Genomic DNA, 10,324 nt, shown 5'->3' on the forward strand with positions numbered 1-10,324 from the left:
AGCAGCGATACTACTGGAAAGTACAGTTTCAATATTGCCCATACGTAATCCTTTATATAGACGTTGAGGCGGACGGACACTAAGATGGAATAAGCCCGCTAATATACCCAATGTACCCGCAGCAATATGATGAGAAGCTATTCCCCCCGGAACAAAAGGATCAAAACCTTCTGCACCCCACGCTGGATTTACAGCTTGTACTTTTCCAGTTAGTCCATAAGGATCGGATACCCATATCCCAGGACCATACAAACCCGTTACATGAAATGCCCCAAAGCCAAAGCAAGCCACCCCTGCAAGAAATAAATGAATTCCAAAGATCTTGGGCAAATCCAAAGAGGGTTTTCCCGTCCGCTCATCAGAGAATATTTCTAGGTCCCAATATACCCAATGCCAGATCGCTGCCAAGAAACACAAGCCAGAAAACACAATATGCGTACCTGCCACACCTTCATAACTCCAAATACCCGGATTTGTTACAGTTCCTCCTGAAATACTCCAACCACCCCACGAATCCGTTATTCCTAAACGAGTCATGAAGGGAATTACGAACATACCTTGTCTCCACATTGGATCCAGAACAGGATCAGAGGGATCAAAAACTGCTAATTCGTATAAAGCCATTGAGCCAGCCCAACCAGAAACTAGAGCTGTGTGCATTATATGCACCGCAAGCAATCGACCCGGATCATTCAATACGACAGTATGAACACGATACCAAGGCAAACCCATGGAAATACCCCTTTAGCAAAGAAAAATAGACACGATGTCGCTTTATTTTATCGCATTGAAAAAGACTATCCATATCCTATGTACCTAACCCTTCTAGGGGATTCTGTGTCAGAAAGCGCGAATATTTATTTCATTCCATTAAAAATAAGAAGCCAATTCTGTTCATAAGAAGAAAGAGAAGCAGATCTATTCTATACTCGATAAGTGCCAATATGCAATGGGTAACTTGGCCAATTTGGAAAAAACGAAGAATAGATCGCTACCCCTCTTTGTTTAGCATTCGAATCACCCATTCCTTTTTCTTTATTCAATCTGTCTTACATTCCTTATATGTATAACCTTTCAATCTACGTATTAATAGAATCTATAGTATTCATATAGAATAAGAATAAAAATTAAGACAATAAACTGCGGATTCTTTCTTTCTGTTCCATTCTTACGTTTCCATATTAAAGTGTGGTTTTCTTACTTAAATTTAATAATATTAATCTAATATGCCCATTGGTGTTCCAAAAGTACCTTACCGGATTCCTGGAGATGAAGAAGCGACTTGGGTTGACTTATACAATGTTATGTATCGAGAAAGGACACTTTTTTTAGGTCAAGAGATTCGTTGCGAGATCACGAATCATATTACAGGTCTCATGGTATATCTGAGTATAGAAGATGGAATTAGTGATATTTTTTTGTTTATAAACTCCCCAGGCGGGTGGCTAATCTCAGGAATGGCTATTTTTGATACGATGCAAACGGTGACACCAGATATATATACAATATGCCTCGGAATAGCCGCCTCCATGGCGTCCTTCATTCTGCTTGGAGGAGAACCCACCAAGCGTATAGCATTCCCTCACGCGAGGATTATGCTTCACCAACCTGCTAGTGCTTATTATCGGGCAAGGACACCAGAATTTTTACTAGAAGTAGAAGAGTTACACAAAGTTCGCGAAATGATCACAAGGGTTTATGCAGTAAGAACAGGCAAGCCTTTTTGGGTTGTATCCGAAGACATGGAAAGGGATGTTTTTATGTCAGCAGACGAAGCCAAAGCTTATGGACTTGTCGATATTGTAGGGGATGAAATGATTGACAAGCACTGCGATACTGATCCAGTGTGGTTTCCAGAAATGTTTAAGGATTGGTAGTGTCCGGATTTCTTGTAAAGTTATTTCACAGCTAAATTCGTGTTTTCCTCGATTTAATAGAAAATAGAAAGACTTCATGATGAGCAATCATCAGGTTAAGATGGATCTAAACCAATCCATTTTTTTCTATATACATACAACATGCCGACGGTTAAACAACTTATTAGAAACGCAAGACAGCCAATACGAAATGCTCGAAAAACGGCCGCGCTTAAAGGATGCCCTCAGCGTCGAGGAACATGTGCTAGGGTGTATGTGCGACTCGTTCAGATCATGACTTCAAACAAATATAAAAAAAATTGAAGTATCCATGATTAGTACCAATGAATAGGATATAGCTTCTCTATCCTAGATTTCTATGGTATATGGAATTTATGGTTTCCTTTGGTGCAAATCCAATTATCTAAATTGGAAATAAGAAGCAATTCTCCCATTGGTAGCAAATGGTTATCCATTAAGCGGAGGAAATAGTAATAAAAAGAAAAAGGCTTATGCTCCTTTATCTTAAAAGAACGGACTAACAGGGTCAGCTACTTAGCCAACTTTCATAATTAAATACCGTCACTGTATGGATAACTCTTATTGTGAAAAGAGCTATTTACTCTATAATGGATAGGTAGAGCCAAAGAATGTGGACTATACAAGTTCGCAATACCTTTTGATGAAAGAAAGGGCTCCGGTGTATAGAGAGGGCCTCACCGTTTAAAAGGGAACCATAGAAACGATGGAACCCACTATTTTTTTTAGTATTATTAGAATGAATTTGTTATTTCGTATAGAAATAACTGAACGGAGTGGAATAAAAAATCGTGGTTGGGAAGGTTACTATAGCAAAAGCCATTGGAATTAATATTTTATATATCGGAATAATTAGTTTTGTTATTAATGAGAAAAAGGGTGGCTAAAAGAAGAGAAATCATTAGTTATTCATTAAGGTTAATTTGATTCAATGACCAGAGTTCCGCGAGGATATATAGCCCGGAGACGACGAACAAAAATGCGTTCATTTGCCTCAAACTTTAGAGGGGCTCATTTAAGACTTAATCGAATGATTACCCAACAGGTAAAAAGAGCTTTTGTTTCCTCTCATCGAGATAGAGGTAGGCAAAAGAGGGATTTTCGTCGTTTGTGGATCACTCGGATAAACGCAGCAACGCGGGTATATAAAGTATTCGATAGTTATAGTAAATTAATACACAACCTGTACAAGAAGAAATTGATTCTTAATCGTAAAATGCTTGCACAAGTAGCTGTATCAAATCCAAATAATCTTTACACGATTTCCAATAAAATAAAGATCATCAATTAAAGGTATAAATAAAGTAATATACTGGAATAATAAAAGATGAATTCCCGGAGTTCCCTCTCCGGGAAGATACAATAAATTAAGATTAAGTGGTAGGAATCAACGAGCTGGATTACTTTCTTTATAATATATATAGGTCTGGCCCTTTCGAATTCGAATAAAACATCAACAATCGGAACTTAAGTTCCGGTTGTTGTTTCTTAAATTTTGGTTGTTGTTTCTTAAGTTTCGATTGGAATTGTACTTTTGCGTTAATTGAGGAATATGTCTATTTTTTCTGGGTCTAGAACCTGTAATTATTGAAATTGACTGGGCTTGAAATTGCTTTTCGTTCTCATAGTTACGAAACGGTAAGAAAGATAAAATACGAGCCTGTTTTATAGCAAGAGTAATTAATCGTTGTTGTTTCAAGGTTAATCTATTTATTCGTCTCGATAATATTTTTCCTTGTTCACTAATAAATCTATTAATTAAACTCATGTTTCTATAATCAATTCGATCTCCCGGGCCAATCCGGGGACGCCTACGAAAAGGTTGTTTAGATTTACGAAAAGGTTGCTTGAATTTACGAAAAGTTTGCTTGGATTTACGAAAGGGTTGCTTGGATTTATTAAAAGTTTGCTTGGATTTACTAAAGGGTTGCTTAGATTTAAGAAAAGGTTGTTTAGATGTATACATGATTTATTCCTTATTTAAAATTTGAAAATTTGAAAATTCACTTCTTTATTTTATTAATTTAGGATCCAGAAGAAGTAGTTTTTCTTTGATCCATATCTTATTTGATTCATATTATAGTATATGAATACCCTCTATACATATGAAATAATATCTACCGGAAATCAGATGAGTTGATTTGTATTTTGTATTCTATACTATGTTTTCTTTATATATTAAATATGAAGTTCTTACTCTTTCTGTTGTTTGGAAAGATCGAACACACGATGTTCCTATTTCTTTATTTCGTGATGAGTCGTATGCTTGCGACAATAACGACAAAATTTTTTGAATTCTAATTGTCCGGGTGTATTGTGGCGATTCTTTTGAGTACTATATCTAGAAATCCCCGTCGATTCCTCATTGGCACCTTTTCGAACACAACTGATGCATTCCAAAATAACTCTGATTCTAACATCTTTTCCCTTGGCCATGAACCTCCTTTTCTTTTTGGATTGACTTAACTTAATTCTTCTACTTATTCTTTTATTCTTCTATTTTGAATCCGAAGAAGAAGAATAAAATTCATTAGAATAATTTTTTTTTATTCTTAAATTAAGTAATAAAAAATAGAGAAATAATTAAAGAATACAATCCTTGTCGAATTAGCAAAGATTTTGGTTCGAAATCCTTTCATTTAATTAGCCAGCCCCACCTTTTCTATGCTCTGATTTCTGAGGCCTTATTTAGCTTGGGTACCCCTTTAAATTGAATTTCTATTTTCAAAAATGGGGTTTACAAAATTTTTAATGACTCTGAGGTTCAACCCAATCCATCTTTTCTTTCTTTTTCCTTCCGATACTAAAAAAAGATTGAAAAGGATCAAATTTTGTCATATCACGAAGAAATCTATCCCTCCCATAGCAATAACTAGAATTAAAAAAAAGGGAATGACAAAGCATCTGGGAATAAACGATTAATTTCTATCAATAAACCTGCTAAAGCACCAAACCATAGAGTACTTAGCACGGGTGCTACAGAGAGATATGTTTTTATATCCCGCATTGAAAATCTCTCCTTCCTTGTTGGAATACATATATGATCATAAACTCTTGCCCAAGATTGTTATGCTATATATAAAATGAACCATATCGACGAAATTTTCCTATCCCTAAAAAAGAAAAAGATGACCCCTTCTTCCTATATATTAGCAAGGAAAAGTAATCCTTCTTTTATAGGCGAAATTATATTGGATTTTATATGTATATAATTCCTTAATTATATGAGACCAAAAAGAAGAAATGACACGAGGGTTCTATATATAGATAGAGAAAGAAAGAAGAAGAAAATAGAAAGAAGAAGAAAATTATGATGTGGAAAAGAAGACAGGAATTGTGTACAATGGCATTGTACAACAATTTAATTTGGAAAAGGGATGTAGCGCAGCTTGGTAGCGCGTTTGTTTTGGGTACAAAATGTCACAGGTTCAAATCCTGTCATCCCTACCTATTACTTCTTTCTTCTTTATAGGCAGTAGCGACGAGATCAATTAAAGTAAAGTGGGTATAACTTGAATTTGTGGAGACTATACGTACGTGAGATACATTAGGAATAGAAAAAGATTTTCTTTTTGAATGAATGAAAGCGCTCTTAGTTCAGTTCGGTAGAACGCGGGTCTCCAAAACCCGATGTCGTAGGTTCAAATCCTACAGAGCGTGATTCCATCTATTTTATGTCGAAGCAGAGTAAAATAACTTAACAAAATTGAATTGTAACTCCAATTTCAATTTGACCTCCTCTCTGGTCTGGAGGAGGTCAATCAAAAAAAAATGACTCAATCAAAGATCCAACTGATCCCCACGCCTGTATTGCAAATACGCAGTCACGAATAATCCCGCTAAAGTAATAGGAATTAGGCCTAAGACGATTCCAAATAGAAAAACTTCAATCATTTCGATTTGTTCGAGGGGATAAAAAAAGAGGTACGATCTATCCCTAAATAGTACTCTAAATTATCCACGAATCTCAATGACCAAGAAAAGAATTCCTAATTAGTCTGGAAAAGAGTCGTAGAATGCCAGGAATCCCAAAGAAAGATTTTTCTTTTCTGAATTATAATTATTCAGTCAATTCAAATAAGGCGTATCTTGTTCAAGCCAATAAATAGAGCTGGGGTTATAGTTAAAGCAGCCAGTAGAAAACCAAAATAACTAGTTAAAGTAAGCATGAAAGAGTTAAATTCCATTTATTTTTTTTTACTACACTACATATGTTGGTAAAGCATTTACCTAAGTTATGGAAAATTCAGAATTCATCAGTTATTTTAGATAATACTAAAAAACAAGGTAGAGTAAGATACAGAAGTGTAAAAGAAAGTGGATTCATCAGATGATACATGAGTCCCTAATTCCGAATCAAGAGATTTGTTGTGGAATTTGTCAATTGAGTAAAGTAATAATATTAAGAACTAGATCATCTAACCCCATTGAATTTCATTTTTTCATTCAATTTTCAGGGAAATTTTTGAATAAGAGATAAATAAACAATTGAATTTGAAAAAAAAACTTCTTTCTATTTTGGATAATTTCTTTTTCAATAGGACCCTCGTTTTGGAGTGAACGATCGAATATTCCCCTATTCCTTCTTATTTTAACTGATTGTATTCCATATGGAATAAGAGGAGAACAAAAGCATTCCACGACCTGCCAAGGGGCTGTTAAAAAAAAAAAGAAAGCTCTTCCTTGAATTTACTTTATTTTTATTCCTTTTTCGAACTCCAACCAAAGTAGATTCGAAGACGAGTCACTTCAATTATCCTTTTAAGTTCTATTCTATCTTCTGTCTTTCCCTATTTCATCTCGTAAAGTTCCGCGCTCGCAGTTTGGTCAAGAAAGTTAGACCTAATCCAACAAACAATACAAGGATGAATTACGAATTATGAAAGGATAGATTTCACATATACTTGTCCTTGTATTGTGTCAGTATGAGAATATCCTTCCTAAATTATTTATCCAAACCTATTGATCATTAACTTAGATTTTCCCAAGATTTTGGCTGCTATTCCGAATTACTCTATATATTCCGAAGCCAATGAAAAGTAAGTAGAACCTACAAAAATGGGGTTTTCTATTGATGCCTTGAATAACATATAGCTTACCTATAGACAAAAAAAATAAAAAAGTAATTATGTTTCGGAACCAGGCAAAACCAGATTGCTGTGCCATAGGAAGGATAGCTATACTAATTCGGTATACTCAAAATACACCTTTGGTACAAAATTGACAATCTCACAAGGATGAAATATCAGTAATTTTCTATTTACTGGTCGATCCCATCTTTTACGGAATCAATTCCTTTTTTGAATGTACAAAAATTTTGGGAGTTCAGCATGTCTGGAAGCACGGGAGAACGTTCTTTTGCTGATATTATTACCAGTATTCGATACTGGGTTATTCATAGCATTACTATACCTTCCCTATTCATTGCGGGTTGGTTATTTGTCAGTACGGGTTTAGCTTATGACGTGTTTGGAAGTCCTAGGCCAAACGAGTATTTCACGGAAAGCCGACAAGGAATTCCGTTAATAACCGACCGTTTTGATTCTTTAGAACAACTCGATGAATTTAGTAGATCCTTTTAGGAGGCCCTCAATGACCATAGATCGAACCTATCCTATTTTTACAGTGCGATGGCTGGCTATTCACGGACTAGCTGTACCTACTGTTTTTTTCTTGGGATCAATATCAGCAATGCAGTTCATCCAACGATAAAACAAATTCCAACTATAGAACTATGACACAATCAAACCCGAATGAACAAAATGTTGAATTGAATCGTACCAGTCTATACTGGGGTTTATTACTCATTTTTGTACTTGCTGTTTTATTTTCCAATTACTTCTTCAATTGAGAGAAAGAAAGAGACTAATAAGAATTCTCTTATCCCATTTGGAAGGATACCATCCTTATAACTACCCATGACTGTTTTTGTCTCTAGCATGACCAATTGATAAAATGTGGAGGAAAGTAGGGGAAATGGCCGATACTACTGGAAGAATTCCTCTTTGGCTGATAGGTACTGTAGCTGGTATTGCTGTGATTGGTTTAGTAGGTGTTTTCTTTTATGGTTCATATTCTGGATTGGGTTCATCTCTATAGTAATCGGAGGGACCAGATTGTAAACATGAAAAAGTAGGAGCTTAGCGGGTCCTTACCCCCCTTTATCTGATTAGAGCGGAAAGGACCCGCGGAATTTTTACTCTTATAACGCGAATTGAATCTATTCGATTCACTCTTATGAAGCAACAAGAAAAAGAGATCACTCGAGGATCCAATATCTTATTCCACGAAGGAAGTATCCTGAAAATCCTTGATTTAGTTTCGAGTAATAAACTAATAAAACCTTAATCAAAACTATTCAACTAGCCTAAAAATAAAAAAAACCTTCAATGGAAGAGTTTACTTTTTTTTTGCAAAATTTCTGTAAATTTGAAGTTGAACTTAATTAAACAAGCCAAGCAATTTGCTCACAATCACAAGAAATTTTTCCCCCGCCATATTTTCTTCCCCTCTGTTTGTCCACTACCTCGGCTAAACCTAAGCAAAAGAAAAAGAGGTCCAAGAGACAGACCCGAATAAAGAAGAAATAGTAATCTTTGACGAATTAGGAAGAAAAAGGATTCTTATTTTGATACAAGAAGAATCGGCACAAGAAAAAGCCTTTTTCTTGTGCCGAATAGACGATTAAGAAGACCTGCAATCCCTCCGAAAAGGAAGAAATTTTAATTTTATTGTTCTCGCCTTTGCCTTGGATTCTCTTCTTTTGCATGGGATATAAATAAGGAATTCCAGACATCTCATAAACAAAAAGCAGTCTAAACAAAAAAAGGATTTCCAAAATAGATCATAGATAATTCTAGCAATTGCCAATAAATCGAGGCTTTTTACCAACTTGATGGTAAGAAATCCCGGGACCTAGAAATTCATTTCGTACAATTGAACCTTTTCAAACTGTTTCTTTTTGAGAACCAAAAAAACTTGTGCCAAAATAACGGATGCGAAGAAGAACAAAAGGCCTTGGACACGTAATGGATCCTGAAGCACGATTTCTGCGTCCCCCTGACCAAAACCTCCCACATTAGGATTGCTTGTTAATGGTTGATCAAGCTTGATGGATTCCCCCTCTGAAACAAGAAGTTCTGGTCCGGGAGGTATAATATCAATCACTTGGCGTCCATCTGATGCATCAACTATGGATATTTCATACCCCCCCTTTTCTTTTACGTAGTATTTTTCTTACTATACCTGTTGACGTAGCATTATAGACTGTATTGTTACTCTTGCTACCATCAGGATAGATCTGTCCTCTTCCTCGGTTTCCCCTACATATATGGGATATTTTAAAGAAATGAGCATCTTTCTTCGTAGCAGGATCAGGGGAAAGAATGGGAAAGACAATTTCACTATATTTCTTACCGGGAACAGGGCCTATCACAAGAATGTTTTTTTTATCGGGACGATAACTCTGAAAAGCAAGATTTCCTATCTTTTCTTTTAACTCAGGGGAAATACGATCGGGCGGCGCTAATTCGAATCCCTCGGGCAAAATAAGAACAGCACCTACATTCAACCCTCCCTTTTTTCCATTAGCAAGAACTTGTTTCAATTGCATATCATAAGGAATTCGAAGAACTGCTTCAAATACAGTATCGGGAAGCACAGCTTGGGGAACTTCAATATCGACGGGCTTGCTAGCTAAATGGCAATTGGCACATACATTCGTCCAGTTGCTTCTCGTGGGTTTTCATAACCCTGCTGCGCAAAAATGGGATATGCATTTGAAATAGATGTCCGAGTTATTACGTATATCATGATCGCTACAGAAATCGATCGAGTTATCTGTTCCTTTACCCAAGAAAAAGTATTTCTATTTTCCATGTCCAATCGCAGATCCCAGAATTTCTACAATAAATTAGATAGGTAGCTAAGCTAATCTAGTTCCCTATACACGAATCTGTTGTCATTCTACTGCAACAGTTGTACTGCAATGATGAATACCTTAAAGTAGGTATAAATAGAAAGAATTTTGCTAAAATGGAAAAGGGCTTTCTTTCTAAAAAAAGATGCTTGCTAATTTGATTAATATTAATATCGGGAGATCAAATGAATTTATGCTTCACTAATTGAATGATAAATGACTACAAGCGAAGGAGATAGACGATTTAAACAAAAAAGACCCAAAATTTCAAACATGTATCTAGAATTACTGGAAAACTACAAACAAAAATAGTGAAAATAAGCTCGTTAGGAGCCCATCCAAAATCGTTGTAGACCCAACGAATTACTAGTTCCCAACCACGGGTGGAGTGAAATCCAACAAAAAAATCAGTAACTAAAAGAATAAAAAAAGCTTTTATTGAGTCATTTAAATTATAGAAGAATTCCTGAACCCAAGAATTCAAAATGACAAGTTCCTCTTTACCCAGAAA

At 35.6% G+C, this 10,324-nt stretch overlaps 2 non-coding genes across 2 annotated transcripts; both read left to right on the forward strand.

Moving 5' to 3' along the window:
* The first annotated feature begins 5,268 nt into the window (after positions 1 to 5,268).
* TRNAP-UGG (transfer RNA proline (anticodon UGG)) lies at positions 5,269 to 5,342 on the forward strand. Its single transcript has one exon. It is a non-coding gene; the product is annotated as a tRNA-Pro (tRNA).
* Positions 5,343 to 5,481: 139 nt separating this feature from the next.
* TRNAW-CCA (transfer RNA tryptophan (anticodon CCA)) lies at positions 5,482 to 5,555 on the forward strand. Its single transcript has one exon. It is a non-coding gene; the product is annotated as a tRNA-Trp (tRNA).
* Positions 5,556 to 10,324: the final 4,769 nt, after the last annotated feature.

Source organism: Aegilops tauschii, unplaced genomic scaffold, assembly GCF_002575655.3.
Source record: "Aegilops tauschii subsp. strangulata cultivar AL8/78 unplaced genomic scaffold, Aet v6.0 ptg001098l_obj, whole genome shotgun sequence".
NCBI lineage: Eukaryota > Viridiplantae > Streptophyta > Magnoliopsida > Poales > Poaceae > Aegilops > Aegilops tauschii.